This window comes from Tauraco erythrolophus, chromosome 1 (assembly GCF_009769465.1).
Source record: "Tauraco erythrolophus isolate bTauEry1 chromosome 1, bTauEry1.pri, whole genome shotgun sequence".
NCBI classification, from domain to species: Eukaryota; Metazoa; Chordata; class Aves; order Musophagiformes; family Musophagidae; genus Tauraco; species Tauraco erythrolophus.
The window spans coordinates 33,492,333-33,510,713 of NC_141465.1; the positions used below are offsets into that span (position 1 = coordinate 33,492,333).

At 35.2% G+C, this 18,381-nt stretch overlaps 1 protein-coding gene across 1 annotated transcript in view; it reads right to left on the reverse strand.

Moving 5' to 3' along the window:
- The window catches only part of HLCS (holocarboxylase synthetase), a 123,484-nt gene that overhangs the window by 77,122 nt on the left and 27,981 nt on the right, over positions 1-18,381 (reverse strand).

Sequence of the window (18,381 nt, forward strand, 5' to 3'; positions counted from 1 at the left end):
AATCATCTTCTACTTCAAAGTAGGAAAAGTAACTCAGGTTCCTCTTCAAAGATCAACTTCTGCTGCTTGTTCCACTCCAGCCTGGCCTGACTATTTAGTACTGTCTTCCTAGACTTGAGACCATGCGCCTTTGCATCTGCAAATCATTTGCAGATAAGTTAGGCTTAATCTTTCCCTGTAACAGGGTTTGTAGCGGTTCTAGATACTGAAGCATGGAGTGCACCCGTTTGTCTGTATTATACAGGTCTTTCAACATGCTAAGTTTCTTCGCTGGAAGCCCTTTAGTTCATCGCTAAGAGTTGATTTGAAGGATAAAGCAGCAGCTAAGAAAAACATTTACTGATTTTTCAGCAGAATATCTGATAAAAGGGCTCAGACCTTCAGCCAATGGAAGCTTCACTACTATTATCTTAAATATAGACAAAAATGGCTGTTAATTAGGCAGCTAAAAGAGCAGCATATAACATAAGAATGCACACAACTAAGAAAATTCTACCAGTGTGTGAAATGCAGTTATATGTATGCTCTGTTGTCCTTTCCCAGCCAATGGCACAGCTAGCACGCATTTCTGTGCAAAAGATTTTAAAAGTGAGTATACATGTACATATATATATAATTTTAGATACCTGCACACCAAAACTTTGTTTTTTCTCTCCTTTATTTTAGGTTATTTAGAAATACATTTTTTTGAATGTGAAACGAAAAGAAGAATTACTGAGATTATTACCTGTCTGGTGACACCCTGAAACAATGGCTACACATTCAAAGGACTCTTTTTGGAAATATCTAATTCTATATTGAGAGATTTTATATGAAATGTTTGCTATGTCTTTAGAAACTACAAGTTAACAGCCCATGAACAGAAATGCTGGGACTTGGTTTTGCTAAGCATGGAGCTTAAATTTTGAAGAGCTCTCCTAGAGTCAAAGCGGTCTTGTATATCATATATGAGACCACAAAAATTGTGGCTTTTATTCTACTGAAAATAACGTACAAGTGATTCTTGCCCTCACAGTTTTAAGAGGAAGACATTTTATTTCTAAATCAAAAACTTCTAACCAAATATATGTCACTTCTTCCATTACTGCCATACGTGGGAATCAGAATATAAGTGTTTCCTATGTGAGTGCTGAACACAGGACTAAGCTCTCCTGCCCTTGCACAAGATGTCTCTGAGCTCCACACCAACTCTTCAAAACCCACAAACCACAATTAAGAGCAAACATCCTATAAACAGTTACCTATCCAAGGAATTATTCTAATTTTCCACATCTCATTGTTATATCTTATGAAGGAATGAGAAAAGTGGTCCTGCACCTAACACCTTTCTGTAAAGTTTCCATTCTCAGAAACTACACATTCTCAAGTTTCACACAGGCACTGCGTCTTCTGTGACGTTCTTTGTATGCTGAATGTCAGTGGACTTACTGGTTTGCAGCTCTGTAGCACGGGTAGCAGAACATAACACGACAAAAGGAATAATCTCCTTCCAAATGCAATCAGGCTCTAGCTTCAAAGAGCCCCAGGACCATCTAAGAGTGGCTCTGTAGTTAAATTTTAGTTACAGAGAAATTACTTCTCATTTCTTGGTTTTCTAAAGCTCCACTGGAACTCTTTCCATCAAATTTCTTGGATAAAATATTCTTTAAATATTTTCTTCCTTTTTTTTTTTTTTTTTGCAAATGCATCGTAAATGATGATGTGGCATTGAAGGTTTTACGAGCATTTCTTTGACTTGATCTGCATGAAGCACTTGTATCTTCACAGTTTTGACAGACCGCTGCTAAATTCTTTACACACTATCCTACTTGTTTTACACACACACACGCACATATACACACAGAGTAACTTATTAGCTGCAACTGATATTTAGAAAAATTACAGCTTTCATTTTTGTCAGGTGCTATATGGAAAAACTGTGCTTAATCAGAAAGTGCATTTTCCTATTGCTTTCCGAACACAGAAATTCACTCAGCATAATTGAGCGTGCAAGTCCTAGACACAAATACATAATTTTTAACTCACATAACGACAGGTTTACAGATTTACAGAAACAGACATTAAGTTAAAAAATAAAGATGCCTAAAGTATTATTATTCTAAACAAACAATGAAAGTGCTTGATACTACGCGTCAGAAAGTCTAGTGTACTTTTATCACAGCATACTTTCTGAAAAGACTGAAATAGCATATTATTTATGTGTGATGTTACATTATTACAAATATGCCACACAATTCCTACCATTTATCCTCTCGAGTATATTCTTTCAGGAGATTTTTTTCCCCATATTTTTTACGTTTACTTCTTGATTTAATTTTCTTGTTTCTAATGCATACTGAATCATTAAAGAATTGTTACATGTGTATAATTATGAAGCCATTTTTTCCCATAATGTATGCATGCTTATTGAGCTGATGAAAAATATAAACATGAGTGATACATAATCAAGAACAGTACTTGATTTTTACAAATTCCTAAAAACTCACGTTTTCACATTTCTATCACAGTAAAGTTTCGAGTGCTGTCCAAGTATACACTAGAAAAACTAATTTTCACTGTAAGAACCTCCTTCACACAAAGTTACAGAAACACAATGCACGAAACACATTTCTGTCCCCACAATTATACTGGCACAGAGAAGCATATTTTTATACAATAAATAAACATACAGAAGAAGTCAGGGTTAACCTCTGCTTCAACTCCATTTAAAAGGAACATAATCACGTCAGAACCTGAACTGTGCGATCTGTTGCTAAGTTTAGGATTCAGCTTTGAACTCAAAACCTATTGCCAGCTGTGTCCGTCGTTCTGCAGCAACCTCTGGCGGCCGTTTACATGAAAAGTGTTGGTTCAGGAACTGTCTGGCCTTCCACACCTCTGGGACCAGATCAGGTCTGTCAAGCAAGGCTCTCAACCCAAGGTAAGGGAATACCCAAACTCCCGGCCACTGCTCATCCTGACCATTATCAAAACCCTAAAACATGCAGGTACAAGCTTTAAATGAGGGTGCAATCAAAAAGGGCTGTAGCTGTTACACATTTAGGCATCGACAAGGATATCTGCAGCCACTTAACACATATGATCATACTAAAAGCCGTATTACGCATATTATCAGTAACATACTTTGTGAATACAATAACTACATTCGTTTTAGGGTGGCACAAACATATTCGGAAATTGTCATTCATCATTACTGCATCAGTTTTGGATAGGAGAACTGAAGTCAAGCCAAATTTAATTTCCTGTGAAACTGGTCATTTTTCAAATCACATTTTATATATACATTCTCTAAAGCAAAGATATTGCCTTTTTTCTTAGAGTAAGAATGAACTTTGACGTATCAATCAAGCAGCCCGGTGACAAGAGAGATGATCAGCTTTTCACAATTAAAATAATCAACTAAAAATTTAATATTTTTAACAAGGAAAATTTTTCCATGCATATTCTAAATGGTAAAAGCATAATATATTTTCAATGTATTGTAAAAAACAATTACCAAAAAAAGAAAAGGACTATACCAACAGAAACCACCCACCACTTCTCATTAACAAATTCTCCCCCAGCACTCCAAAGCACATGTAAAATCCTCCTGGACAGAAGCATGGAGAGATACAAAATTCTGAAGCAGACAAAGCGTCAGCAATATGGTACCCAGGGACAAACAGATCAACCAACAGACTGTCAGACTGAAAGTGTCGCTGAATGAAAAGTTGTTCTGAGCAGGCAGGGAGATATAGTGGATGTTAATTCACAAAATTCACAGAAATAAAGTTAAGCTACTGCATACTACATACCTTCAGCTGCTCCACTGACCAGCACAAAGGTTTATTAGTGCTCACTGTATCAAGGATTGGAGGTCTAACGTTGGAAGCTGTTGAACTAAAATTTAAACTGAAATTGTAACATAAAGAAGGAAGAGTAAAAGCTGTAAATTTTTATGATTTAACATCTGCTTTCTATGATTTTAAGAGTTTGGTCAGGTGTGTGAAGAAACTGCTACGTAACAGAAGTTTTATTTTGCTGTTTAAAATTATTTCTATTTTTGTAATCGTTAGTTTCACTTTTTCCTAACGCTCACTTAGCAGTTGAGATTGAAAGAAAAGGAGAAAAGAGGGAAACATAAGAGACAAAAACCAGCTGCATATGGACCCTTCTCTGTTGTAGTATAAAATAACAGAAAATTACAGCTCCTGATGGAGATTTTATTTGCACCTGGGCTCTATCAACCAATGAGACTTATGCACGAAGCATATAAACTTTCAGTTATAATGGTTCAAAATAATCCAAAATTCAAGACTTTATCCTTACATTCTATTTATACATAGAATTTTGATGTATTTCCTTATTTTTATATGTATATTCATATACATAAAAAGATATATGCAAGTATCTCTCTCATTGGGCATATTTGGGAGCCGCACTTTTCTACCAAACTCTGTGACAACAGATCTTAAACTCTGTATCAATGGAATTCTTTGTTGAGAAAAAAAATCAGTCACAGCCTAAATTCATTTGGTTTCTATTAAAAACATAGAGGCAAAACTAAATGAAAGCTAAAAATATAAAGCCATAAAACAAACAAACAAACATTATACATAAGTCAGCTCTCTCCTTTCTTGGGAGGAAAAACGAGACAATTTTAACTACTGATGCCCTACCTGATGACTCAACATTGTAACTATAATATAATACTCTATTTTATTTGTTTCTTGTTGAGTGAGTGGGGCTAAGTATTCACTCTCTGGATATATAGCTAGAACACCATTTAACAATTTTTCTCCTTCCTTTGCAGTGTAAAATGTAATAATTTCCAATGAATCGCCTCTATTTTTGCTTCACTGCAAGTTGTTTTTTGCAGTTGATGAATTGATTCCTGTATTAACAGCTGATGTACTGATTAAATCGCATATGTATATATGTTTATTAATAGCAAACAAGTGAAGATTACACAGGCATAAGGCACCAGTCTTTCAGAGGAGTGCATGAATAGCCTGTTTGGAGCATAACACTTACAGACATCACACCTTCATTATGGCTAACCTGCTTCTTTTTGTGAATTGGCTGTTTTCAAATGAGTATTATTTGGTTCAGGTATGATCTTAAATGTGTATATTTCATATGAATTTTGTAACAGCACTGATGGAAAAGAACATATTTTAATAAAGAGTGAACAGCATTTGGAACCTGATTTCAACTTTAGAATATAAAAATACACACATGCATATACATATACACAAAAAATATATCCTCCTTGTATTACACAGCTTTGCTCAACAGCCCTACAAGTTTAAAGGTGTTAAATTAGCCACTGGAGAGCTTCCATAGCATCTCGTGAATCCAACAGAAACAAACTGAAGTCCAACATAGTAGTAAGCAGTTGGCTGGCGCCAGGGAAAAACACATCTACAGTGGCAACTCCAGCCCCAAACGCTAGTGACTTAGGAGGCCAGCAGCAGGAAAAGTCATCTATTAGCACAAGAGGGCAAGGTTTTGGCAGACATTTCTGACTAATGAGGCACACAAAATGCTTTTCTGATGCTGCCTGTGCTTTTATTTCCTGTAATAATGCCATATTTTAAGATCTGAAGCAGATGACAGTTTCATAACACAACTTTAGCACCATTTTAAAATCATGTTCATACTTACTCAATATAGAAACATGCTAAAAATAAATAAATAATTAAATGGCACCAAAAAGCCTTACTGAAAATATACAGAAGATGCAAAAAAAAAGTGAAGCTATATACTTCCCTTATTGCTTTCAAACCCTAGCATGTATAATATTACCTTTTACTGAGGCTTTGTAAGACATTTTATAAATACTAGGTTTAGTACCACAACCATTCATTAAAAGGTATTATTTTCTTTTACAAGGAGGGAACCCAGTACAACGTCTTTCATTTCAGGAAAAGACTGAAGAAAGGAGAAAAAAAACATATCAACCCCAAACTTGGTAGATCACATGAGGAAAGAAGACAATCTATTGGTGATGACAGCCTAGACAGAGGAACTGAAAGAGGATGAAGAATAAGCATGTAACCTCTTCTACAGAAGCCTCACAAAGATGGGAGAAAGGCTGCTCTTCTCCCCCAAGAAAAACAATTCTGGCAATTAAGTTGTAGTGGTCATCTACTAGTTCAGCAGGACTTAGGAAAGCTGTAGATAGCAGATGTATTATTTGTGTTTGTGTGTTACAGCCAGTGTCTCTAACCAGACAACCAGGTTAAGAGATTTCGTTAGACAGTCATAATCATTATTTCAATACTGTTCAAATGTCATTAATATGTAATAACATTACCAAACTACACATCAATGCCTAGAGTCCTCAACAGTCACCCTTTTAGACTTGAGTAAGTGTAACCTTAAAGATGGATTTTGTAACAACTGAAACAAAAAGAATAAACAGAATTGTAAAACACAAAGGCTATTTACAACACATTCAAAATCTAATTTGAAATATATGAAGTACTCAAATTAATTTCAGAAAGTATATATAAAACTTCTCTTTTAATACTAACTGCTTATAAATAATTTCAAAGTTCAGTCCTTGTTCAAGGAAACAGATAAAAATTGAGCAAGCTAGATAGTTTCCCTCCATGGTCACACTGGCTTATTTTAATCTATCTTCACATTATTTACAATATTTTCATTTGTTTTGCATATTTTATTAATAGGAAGATACATTTTAGTCAAGGTCATCCCTCTAGGCTAAGTCTGGGGAGAATCTGTGCATCTATCTCCCTCTATATAGCACACAGAGGGTCCTGATTTTCATGATTCTATGTTTTATTTCATAGCATAAAAAAAATCTTAGGAAGGAGAGAAATCTCCAGTTCTCCACTCCCTCCTTTCCCCATTCCCCTGAAGAACTTCATAAAGATTTTATTGTAGTACAGTCGAGGTGCATTCTCATTTCATGTTCTCATGAACTTCTGTAGTTATTTGGCTGATATTTGCTACGCATTCTCAGGATACTACATAACTAGAAAATCTGTTTCAGTTTATTAATAATCTTTTTCTATTTCCTAAACCTAGGTACGGTGCAAAACACAAACTGATTGCATAAAATACGGAAGGGCATTTAGAAAGATGGCAAGGTTTGGTAACTTTTTAAATTCACAACCAACTGGATTTTTAGGAGTCTCTAGTGGTTTACGCAGTTACTTTAGTCTGTGATATACTTTCTCAAGAGAGGCAGAAAAAGCTAATCATTTCTGAAAGATCATTCCAGAAACCAAGTTCCTCTTTTTTGTCTCCACACTTCAGTGTGTTTTCTTAAAAAAAAGTATTACATTACATCAACAGTTACACAGTGCATCATCTCAGCAGTATAGCAAGTAGAAAAAGTCACATAATGAAGTGGGTCTATTTTGTCAACTGATATGTGTATATCTAGTACAAAAAAGGAAAATATTTTTAACAAGTGTTGCAAGGTATCCTTATCCTTTTTATCTCAGTTACATTTCTTTGAACATGAAGCACCTTAGATTTCAATTCATTCCCAGTCTACACTTCCGGAACTGCTCATAAATCTGTGTCTAAATTTGAATCCAAAATCAAATTTAGCTTTAAAAAAGGCTGTATGTTGGCAGAAAATTAATGTATCCAATGTGCAGCACTCCATTCTAAAAACAGGCTGCAGGGCCCAGCTTGCAATTCACCGACTAATAAAAAAAATATATCAGATGTTACCTTCTGTAGAGAAAAGAATGCTGTCAATAAGGTTAAAAATAAGATAAAAAGAAATCAACTAGCAATGTAAAGGAAAAATGGTCTTCATGTCAAGTTTTTATATCAGTATCTCTCTGCTGTTTTTAGCACAGTGCTAAGCTGAGGTATGAGGTTGCTAGAAGGCACGTGCTATGATTCCGTCATGCAAAACAAATATAGGAAACAAGGAAATTGCATTTTTTCTTTATTGTTATATGCAAAAATTCTTAAAAGTATGGAAGAATTGAAAAAAAATGAGTGAACGTGTGCTGCTCTAAGCAGAACACATTTGTTTTGATAAAATACCATTTAGAGTCCCTGACTAGGTAACAGCCTTCGCAGCAGTAGGACAAGGCTACTTACAGAAGGCCCCACTGCACTGTCCTCAACGCAAACCAGAGCTGAGTGGAAGAACCAGGAGGACAGCAGAGCAACGCTGTAAGGTGCATCCTGGCTTCTGCTTTTCTTACTCAGCCCCAACAGAACAGTCTGGAAGCAATCTTCCCAGCAGCTGCTCTCATCAACAAACTGTTTATTATAAGAAAGTGGTTGGGTCAAAGGCTAAACGTCATCCAGAACTGAAAGCGTATCTTTAAAAAAACCCTGAAGCTGTCCATGCATATGAAAAAAGCACACTACATATGAAAGAGAACCATACTCCATTCTGAAAGGCCAAAAGTCTACTTAAACAAAAACTCCTTAATTTGGTGAAGCAGTATTTTATAACATTGCACTGATTTACTTGTGGCTTGTGCTGATTTTGAGATCTGTGCAAAGTTTCTAACAAAACAAGAAGTTATTTAAAATGCAATCTGTGTTTTACAGTAAAAAATACAGTTGTATTAAAAATATTTTATTAACATTCATTAACATTGAATAAGTTAGCTCCATATTCACATACAACAACAAAATGAGTACTCCTCTAACACACTACAAACGCACCATCAAAGCCTTACACAAGTTGGAAAAATAGGTTTAGGCTCAGTATCATTTTAAAAAAAAAAATAAAAAAATGCAGGTTTTACGATGCAGGTAGCAGAGCAAGATGACGTACTAAACACATGTGTATTAAATCCTTCAGAAGCACTTGCCAAGTCAGTTTTAAACCTTATTTGAAAACTTTCGAATGCAACAGCTCATATTCAGATGTTAAAACCTCTTCCAGAATTCCCAGATCTGTCAAGAATCACTAAAGGATTGAATTTAAGCAGGTTTTAAGGCAAGCATACGTTAAAAAATTGTAATCACGTTACCATATAACTACATTTAAGTACATGAGCATACACACACACACACACACACGCAAAGAAAGGAACAAAGAATGTATGCATCAAAACCCCCTTGTAGTTAGTGTAATTTAGTAAAATCCATAATGAAGTTTTAGTTTAAATTAAAGGATGCTAAAAATTATAGGACGAAATCTCATTTAGTAGTTTGTAGCTCTTAATCTCAGAAATTAAACAGTATATGACCACCTATGCGAGGTAAACTGGTGTCATAACATAGCACAGTAATTGGGGTACATTTGCTGCAACAGACTATAAAGCTGACTTTGAGGGTAAAGGATCAATAAGAACAAGGTCTACCTTTGACATAACATCACTACATAACACTTCACAAAAATGAGCATTGCAATGAAAGGGCTGATAAATCAGAGGACCAGTAGGTGTTGATTTATCCTACCAGAAAAAGGCGTGATAAATTATGGTTTGACCATTTAATTCTTCATGACACCTACTTTGTAACAAAACTGTTGTTATTTTTTGAAGAAAAGTGTACAGGAAATTGAGCATATGTGCAACTGGGCTAAAAACGAGTATAGAGAAACCAGGCAGAAGGGAAAAGACATTCCACTTCTGTACTATAATCTGAACATTATGCATACTAAAGTGGGTTTAAAAGAAAAAAAGAAATCAGTCATGTTTAGAAGAATAAATTAAGATATAAATCTAACCTTAAATACTGTATCCATTTACTTTAAATTGCTCTCAAAAGTATTCTGTATTGACTAGAAAAAAAAATACAGAAGAATTTTGTTCTCAGCTAATAGGGCAATAAATTAGATGCAATATATTCAGCTGGTAAAATTGGCTCTATTAAATAGCTATCACATAATAGTATTTTTATTTGGCACCAAAACTTTTTTTAAACAGGATAAAATTGTTTGTTGAAAATCTTGGAATTAGTAGTAGAATAAGTTAAGTAAATAAAACCTAAGAAAATATTTTTTCTTAGCACTGATAATACACAGTTCTTAGTTCAAGGTTTTCCATTACGTTTGTTTTGCCTTTGAAGAGGCTTATATACATAAAAGATGAGTGAATTTAGTGTTCATGAATATGAAACAGTAGAACAGGAGACAAAGATTCTCCTCTTAGCACTGCAAACGTGCATTAAATCCAAAAGACAAGATTTCAGCTGTACCTCATTTTTGCCTCTTCTGAGCAAGAGCTCCCAATTCTGTCACGCTGTAGGGGTTTTTAAGCTAAAGAAACGTCTGTGAAATACTAGGGTGAAACCACAACACATTTTCACATGTACCACAACTCAAAGATTACAATACAGTTATGTCCCTAAACTTGTACAGCCAATGTTCAACATGTATCATATTTCATAATCCTTTCCAAAACCTATTCGGGTTGACATAACAGTTGATAAATAAAAAAAGATACTAAAAGAAACATCTTAGAAAGGAAGAATTTCTTGGAAATTATATGCTATAACGGCAAGAACATGCTTTGTATATTATTTATGGTATACCTACTGCAAAGATAAAAAACAGTAAAGATAACAACTACTAACTTTCACTGTAACTAAGATCTCCTTGTTAATCCAGGAACCTAAAAAAATATTAGCATGGCAGGATAGGATTATTAAAAAAAAAAAAAGTAAACCATTGTTTTTTATTTAGTGGATCCTATCAAAAAAGTTAAGCTTCATGCTTCAAAAGTATGCCTTTTATATATATACAGCAACATAAAGTTTAGGTATAAAATCGAGAACTCTGACAGAAGTCTCAGTAATATTTGGTTTATCACAAATGAATAAATTTGTCTTACAAAACAGGAGGAAAAATACAGTACTCTTGCCGAGGCACTATAAAGCCAAGTTGTAAGAGTAAATGACACAAACTACATCTACAGTTATAGGTATCCTAGCTGCGTGTTTTCTAACACATTGTAATTCTTTTTTCCCTTTTTCAGCCCTTTCAGATTTAACACTTACTATCTTCTGCTGGGACTGAAACCTTGTTCAAAACAAAAAGAGGTAAAAAATTTTTCCTCTGAGGTAAAACAAGATAGTAAGCAAAGCACATGCCACACTTCCCTGTAGCTGTAAGGGTCCTGATACACAGGCAGCTTCAAGAACTAACTTCAGAGCCAACCTCCTTAGAGAGCAGCCACCTGAAAGCATTTCTGCAACTGTCAGGGATAAATGGGAAAAAAACTTAATTTGTCATTTAAATGGCGGACATAGAACATACTTAACCCTCACAGGGATAAGGCCAAACATTTATCTAGACAAACCCTTTAGCTAGTCCAGGGCTGAGTTCACTTTATTCAAGTCATATTCACCACTGGCTTCTACTCCAAAAGACCACGCTTTGCATACAGAACTTACAGTATTGCAGACAACCAGGAGAACTCAAAGCTCATGACTTAAAAACAGTTTTTTAGGAGTGACTTTGGGAAACAATGCATTCAAAGAAGCAAGAGTCTCGAGACCGAGGCAGTGTATGAGAAGTGGTCAAGAGAAGCAAATACAGGCAGTCAGGAGTATTTTTGACAATGGCACATTCTTTATCCTGAAGGACTTTGGATTCCCTTGACTTGTCTTTGAGGATAACCACCTGTTTCTGTGCTTAGGAACATTTATGCTCTATTACTGTTAAAAGAATTGAGAGAAGACCCAATCTGTCAAACAAAATTTTGCAATATTCATTAATGAAAATAGTAACACCTCATGTAGAATCTAGACCAAAGAGATCTCACTTAATAAAATCTAACCACAATGCTTGGAAACATGTTCTTGCTCTGTTTTAAGACTGAATAGCACACCTGAAAGAAGATAGCTTCATTTTTTAGACTTTTCCCACTAAAACGTAGTATTAACCCAGGTAAAGAAACTACTTGAGGGGCAATGGTCTGGAGGGGACAACAAAATACAACCTTATGGAAATACTTGTTGAAAACCACGTAAACGCTTGCTCCATACAGGCACTAATGTAGCCTACTGCAAAGGTTAGCAGCAAGTCTCAAACTTCTGACAAGGTATAAAAGCTTTTAAGTGGAGTAACAGTAGAGCTTAATGTAATTTTTCATTCCAGCTCAGCAGCCACTGAATGAAAGAGGATTCCAGCTCCCAAGGCATAGGCCTGTATTGTGCACTTCCTAGCTTCTGACTGATCACAGAAAGTGGCAGAAGAGGAACTTTTGAACCCTGTCGTAGTACTAAAAAGAAAAACAGCCAAGGTCTGGGCAAGAGAGTCTTACAGAAATGAAGACTAAGACTACAACATCCTACCCAGACTACACTTCTAAAGTCAAGAACCTGGCCAGAATGAAGCAAAAGCTTTGGAAGATTGAGAGAGAGCTCTGCACACATCTACTCCGAAGATGAATTTCTAACTGATTAAATATGAACCACCTTTGTTGAAGGCCCTTAATTAATAATCCCAAACTAGAGGGTTAGCTTCTAAAAACAAATTGTCTTGAGGGAAAAAGTTTTGGAGATTGCTTCAATCAGTACTAAAAGGCGAAAAAGAGTTTAAAATTTATTTCCAGAAACTAATGAACTCAAGCTACAGAGAAAGTCTGTGTACTCAGTTTGTGACACCTAGTGATTAATTTATTCATGGTTAAACAGACACAATTCGGGTCTCTGTTTCTTGAACATAATAGCTGGGGAAACAGGATACTGAGAGCAAAGCGATTATCATTTAATTTTGAGTTTAAAGTTTGATGTGTACTTTCAGTTTGCAAAGCTAATGTTATTACATAAAATCAGGAACGTGACAGCAGCTGCGAAAGTAACATTCTACCAGCAAATTATCATATGCTTCTAAGAGAAAGACATCCTTGAATAGATGGAGAAATTGTTTTGTATGGAGCAATAAGGATAGCAATAATTGTAATAAGGTTTACTGCAGTTCAAAAACATCTAATTTGCTAATTGGACACCATCACTAGACAGAGTGGATCGCGTAGGATAGAAAAAAGCTTGAAAATATTTAGAGAAGACTGAAGTCCACTCCCACCTGCAAAAGGAAATGCTTGCTCCAGAGATAACAAAAGCATAGCTATTCATACAACCATTTGACTGAAATACCAAATTAAACATTGTTGCTTTCCAGATGTTGCCTATGGCTAAAACAGGTACAAGGAAAAGCTTCCCATAATTGCAAGAGCTGACGAATTTCTCTTTCAAATGACAAAATAACTAACACATAGCAGAAAGCGGCAGCTCTTGTCAAAAGCTGCTGCTGCTCAAACGATATGAACACAAGGACAAAGCAGCAGCTCTGTCAATATGATACGGCCCTTTAAGCCTGTAGTTTCCAACAGTGGCCAGCAGCAGATGCACAAGAACACAGCAAGCACAAGGTAACTATCTCCTCTTCCAGCAGTCTACATCACAAAAATTTGTGAGTCAAAGAGCATATGCCTTACAGCTCCGATGAAGTATTCTCCCATGAAAGATCAAATAATCTTTTGAACTCGGTTGGAAACATTCCTGATATCAACTATCCTCATTTAAAATAATGACAGAAGTATTCTAAGGACAAAAGTACTACTTTAAAATGTTTTCAAGTATTTCTAACAAAACCTCAGGAACTCAAACAAGCAGTTCAAACATTAGGGTAATTTGCAGCTCATACTGTTTATGGTAACTTTGGGAAAGTGCCCCTCTCTCTAGGAAGCAAAAAATAAGAATAAACATTTGCTTTCAGCTACTGTATTTTCTTTTACATCAGCTAATATGTTGTACTAATAAAGCAACATGCAAAATGCAGTCAAAAAAAAATGGAAAACTAATTAGATAACTTATCTCTGCAGCTACTGTTCTTGTCAGGTAGCTGCGGTACATGAACCAATCGTAATACCAACAATTCCATTTTGGAAAGGAAAAAGGTATATCTTCCAGACCAGAAAAATGCATGGATAATTGCTTACTTCATGTAATGAATTCTAAAGTCAAATCATGTAATTTGTAATTTTTTACTTAAATCTTAACGATTACGCATCAAAAAAAATATTTTTCCTTATCTTGCAATAGAATTTCAGAAATACCTCTGGAATTAATTTTCATTGATTTTGATTACATGGAAACACTGAGACATGCTCCCACAAAGTACTTACCTCTATCTTAAAATTCAGAGGAACTTAAGATGTTTTTCAATTTCTAAAGCTATCTTTATACAATAGATAGAGAACATCCAGGTATAGTTCTTTAAAGCAGAGGAAATGGTGATAGGCTTTCTCTAACTGAATATTGCTCTTCCTTTCAAATAACTTTTATTATGAGAACAATGTAACTTTTTCTACTGAAGTTATGACCTACTTCATCAGGTGAGAGGTAAGTTACAAAGAAATGATGACCAATTACTTTCTTGCAAGTGTAAAATCAAAAAAGACAGGACAAACAGAAAAAAGGAAACGTATGCATACTATTCAGTAATACACATTACACCCGTAATCTCCCTTCACATTTGGATCTTGGCAAATAAAACTCACCTTATCTTTATTTAGATTCTCTCTCTGAAGTTGTTAAAACATGGTATTCACTTTATAGTAAGTCTATATTGAAGAGCAAGAAGCTGAGCAAAAAACCTATATGCAGGTTGTTTGTCTGAAGAATATTTTGAGACTCAGCAGTCTGTTTACTCACTTCTAAAGACTTGAGTTATTAAATTATCCATTGTTCTGTCTTCGAATCTTAGATGTCACCATGTACAAAATTGTAAATTTATTATGGCCACTACTACTCTTAAATTGCAGCAGGGATTCTTATCCATGTTACAACAAGCAAGGACAGTCCATACTTGTCTTCTCAATACTAATCCTGCTAAGGTTCCGCCTTAACAATTATTTTAATTATACATTTATTCAGTTTTTACAAATTAAGAAGGATATTTTGAAATGTTTTCTGAAGTAATACTTATTTAAGAAGTTCAACAGTACAATTTAGTACACACTTGAGAAACAATATACACTGGATATGGAAAGTGATTCTCAATAAAGCAAGCTGTAAAAATCAAATGTTGTCCGGTATCTTACATCCTAGTGAACCAATCAGTCCAAAGTAGCACAGATTTTATAGCTAAATTTTTTAGATATGCATTATAATAACTAGCAGCTGTAGGGAATACCAGAAAATGCAGTAAAACAAGTTGGTTCTTATATGATCAAGTCTTGCTCCTTACCTCTATCTCTTCAGCTGTTGCCCCACTCCCCTCTCTCCTCCTCCCACAGACTGTCTGTCTTCTCTTTCATCTGGTATCAAACTAGATCCACTAGCTCTTCCTTCTGAGGTTTTTCTCCCTCAAAAAAGTTCTTTCCCTCATCAGTCAAGGAGCATGCTCCAATTTACACACTAGATGAAAAACTTGCATCCCAGCTTTTCTCTGGGCTGGAGTTCTTCTCCAGGGCCAGTTGTCTTCTCTGGGTCTGTGTCACTATCATAATTTCCACTATATCGTGCATTTATTAAGGACAGGGTAAAGAAAGAAGACTTTACTTAATTTCTGAAACTTGAGGTTGCCAATATGGCTAATAAAATAAGATTACATACAGACATTTTAAAAATACACATATTAACACACATACACAGACTTACACAAGTCTACATACATAATTATATACAGACGTAGTGCCATACTTAAGTACAGAACTTCATCCCCATTGTAGATACTCTAGTGTTTGCACAAGGAAATGCTGGCACAGATAAAACAGTTACTGCTGAAATCTTAAAATTAAATGAGGTAATCCTGTGAAGTACAGTTCTATATAATCTAGCTATAAGAATACAGGTTGTCCTGATTGACTTAGCTACACAGCACTTTTACAGAGGATACTTTTACTGGCAGAAGAAAAATACAGATACCATGAAAACAGACAGAACAAGATTTATTCTTTTTTTTTTCCTTCTGAGAAAATGTTGCTTCAATATTCATGTAAATCCTTTGCAATTAATGTCACCGCTACAATTGCCAAGTAACTGAGTACAGTGATTTATTAAACTGGAACACATTCCACTTGTTGTGAAGACCAACGAAAACTCAAATAAGAAAAGCTTTCACATAAAAGTTGTAGTAGAAACTACAGCAAACTTTCTGATTTAAGCTAACAGCTGTTCCTTAATCAGCTTTTCACTGTAAGAACTGCAACGTGTCATCCAGATAGTCACATGCCAAATTCCATTCCCACTGCACCAGTCAGAAACCCCAAATCACTTGTTAAAATGAACTGTCAAATGATAAATACAACAGAATCTCTAAGTCAGTGTCTTCACTATCAGCTGCTGACCCAAGTCATACTTAGTAATTTATTCTGCAGTCTTCTGCAACAACAAACTCTGAGAATACTGGAATGTCTTTTAAGTCAACAATAATTCTAATTAAACTCCCATCTTAGTTTTCCAAAATAAATTCAGCTCAAACTTAAATAATAAGCTTTAGTTTGTGGATAATTTTTTTTTCTGATAAGATTATTGTTTAACTGCAGATAAAGTTTGTAGTTTTATCTTTTTTGAAGAGCAATATAAGTAGACACTTCTATTTCCTCTTAGTTATGTATTTTTATTCAACTTTTCCCTTTAATCAGAATATATAATCTTACATCATCTAGCCATAATTTGTTTAAAAGTGAAGATACAAAAGAAGCACTAATTAAATTGTTAGATAACCATTACAATGATTTCTCAGTGTGGAAATGTATCGTCATTTCTGAGCAACAGTAACGTGATAGCATCTCACAGGACTCCAGCTGATGCCAAGCCTGTTCTCATTTTCCCAGTCTCACATAAATTAGCCACAGGCCCCGCTGACAGTCAGAGAATCTCAAGTTTTTAATGTTTGGAAATACTCCACTTTTGTCAGATCTTTACCAGTGAGGTCATAGCAAACAAATTGATGCCAAATTACCATGGATCTCCAGAGCGTTTGTCACAAGTTATGGATTCTTGCTACCTCAAATCACCCATCTGCTCAAAGGCAGTACCCTGAACCCTGACTCCAAAAGGTTTATCTCCAAAGTTACAACTTTGAGTGCTGAAACAAAATACAAGACTAGTCACTTTAATTACAGCCTTCACATTGAGACAGAATGTGTGCCTGTCAGACAGAGCTAACATGAATTTGGATTAGTGTGCTACTGTGGATTTTTTTTTTTTTTTAAATTAGATTCCTATTACAAACTCCAGGATAAACTGAAACTAAGAAAACTCAGCCTCAAACACTGGCTAGCAACGCTCCCTGCTGAGAGACCTATACTCAAGAAAGGGTACTCAACTGCTAACTTCTCACTCTATCATTTCAGGAGTGAGAAGTTAGCAAAGACATGAACATCAAGCTGACAAGTGTTTAAGATATACATTACATAAGTAATTCTGAAAGGAAATAAAATTTTCCATTCTCTACAATACAGAAAGAGCAAGCCTACTGAAGAAAGTAGTTATAAAGTACCATGCACGCTGACTTGAAGCAAGCCTTGAAACATGATAGAATACACTTCAATGAGTTGCACTTTGGTCAGATGCCAGCACATAATAATTTCACAGCAGAGCTAGCTCTACAATAAGATTAAACGCTATTCAGTACAAAAAGCATTAACTTTTAGTTCTCACAGCAGCATAAAGACCCTTTTTATGGAGATTGCTATAAACAAGATATTTTCTTTCATTCCTCAAAGCTTCTTGCATTTTCCAAATGATTGTCAAAAACATTTACTGCATCAATACATAGTCAAAAAGTTGTTTACAAACCATAGTGCAACATAAGTATGCTATTTATTGTTACAGGCTTATGAACGTGATTCAGGCTGTTTAACATAAACAGCGTGCTTGCTGCTATCATGCAAGAAGGAAAATACATTTTTAATTAGAGAAGTGTACAATAAAGAGAATGTTTGCCAGATTTCTCTTTCTCACTCCCCCATATATATGGTAAATATTCCCTGAAGATAACAGAAAAGCAAAAGGTAGCTTTAGCAACCTGGAATTACTTGGCTCCACATTTGGAGTTCCCTCCATCTCCCATCAAGATTTCTTAACTTAAAATGTTTTACTGTATTTTGACACTACATACCATCAATTCCTGTGTAATTTAAAATGCTGTTTTAAAATTGAGGAAATATTATACAGGGCAGTCGCTGCAAACATGCAGATATTCCAATGCAAATCTATATACAATAGACTATATGCAAAATGTTTTCCATCCCTTCCCCATTTTTGGCTTTACTGTGCTATCTAAATCCAGCCCATAAGTGACCCCTAGTGGTACGACACCTTCCCTTACTATAGGAGCTGTATAAAAAACCACAACTGCACCCAGCTTCTGAGAGCAGCAGAGATTCACAGGGATTTTAATGCAATGACAACACTGTTCCAGCTCAGCTGGGCAGGGACGCTGATCAATACTGGAGTTTCATGGTACTGGTGAACAAACTCAAAACG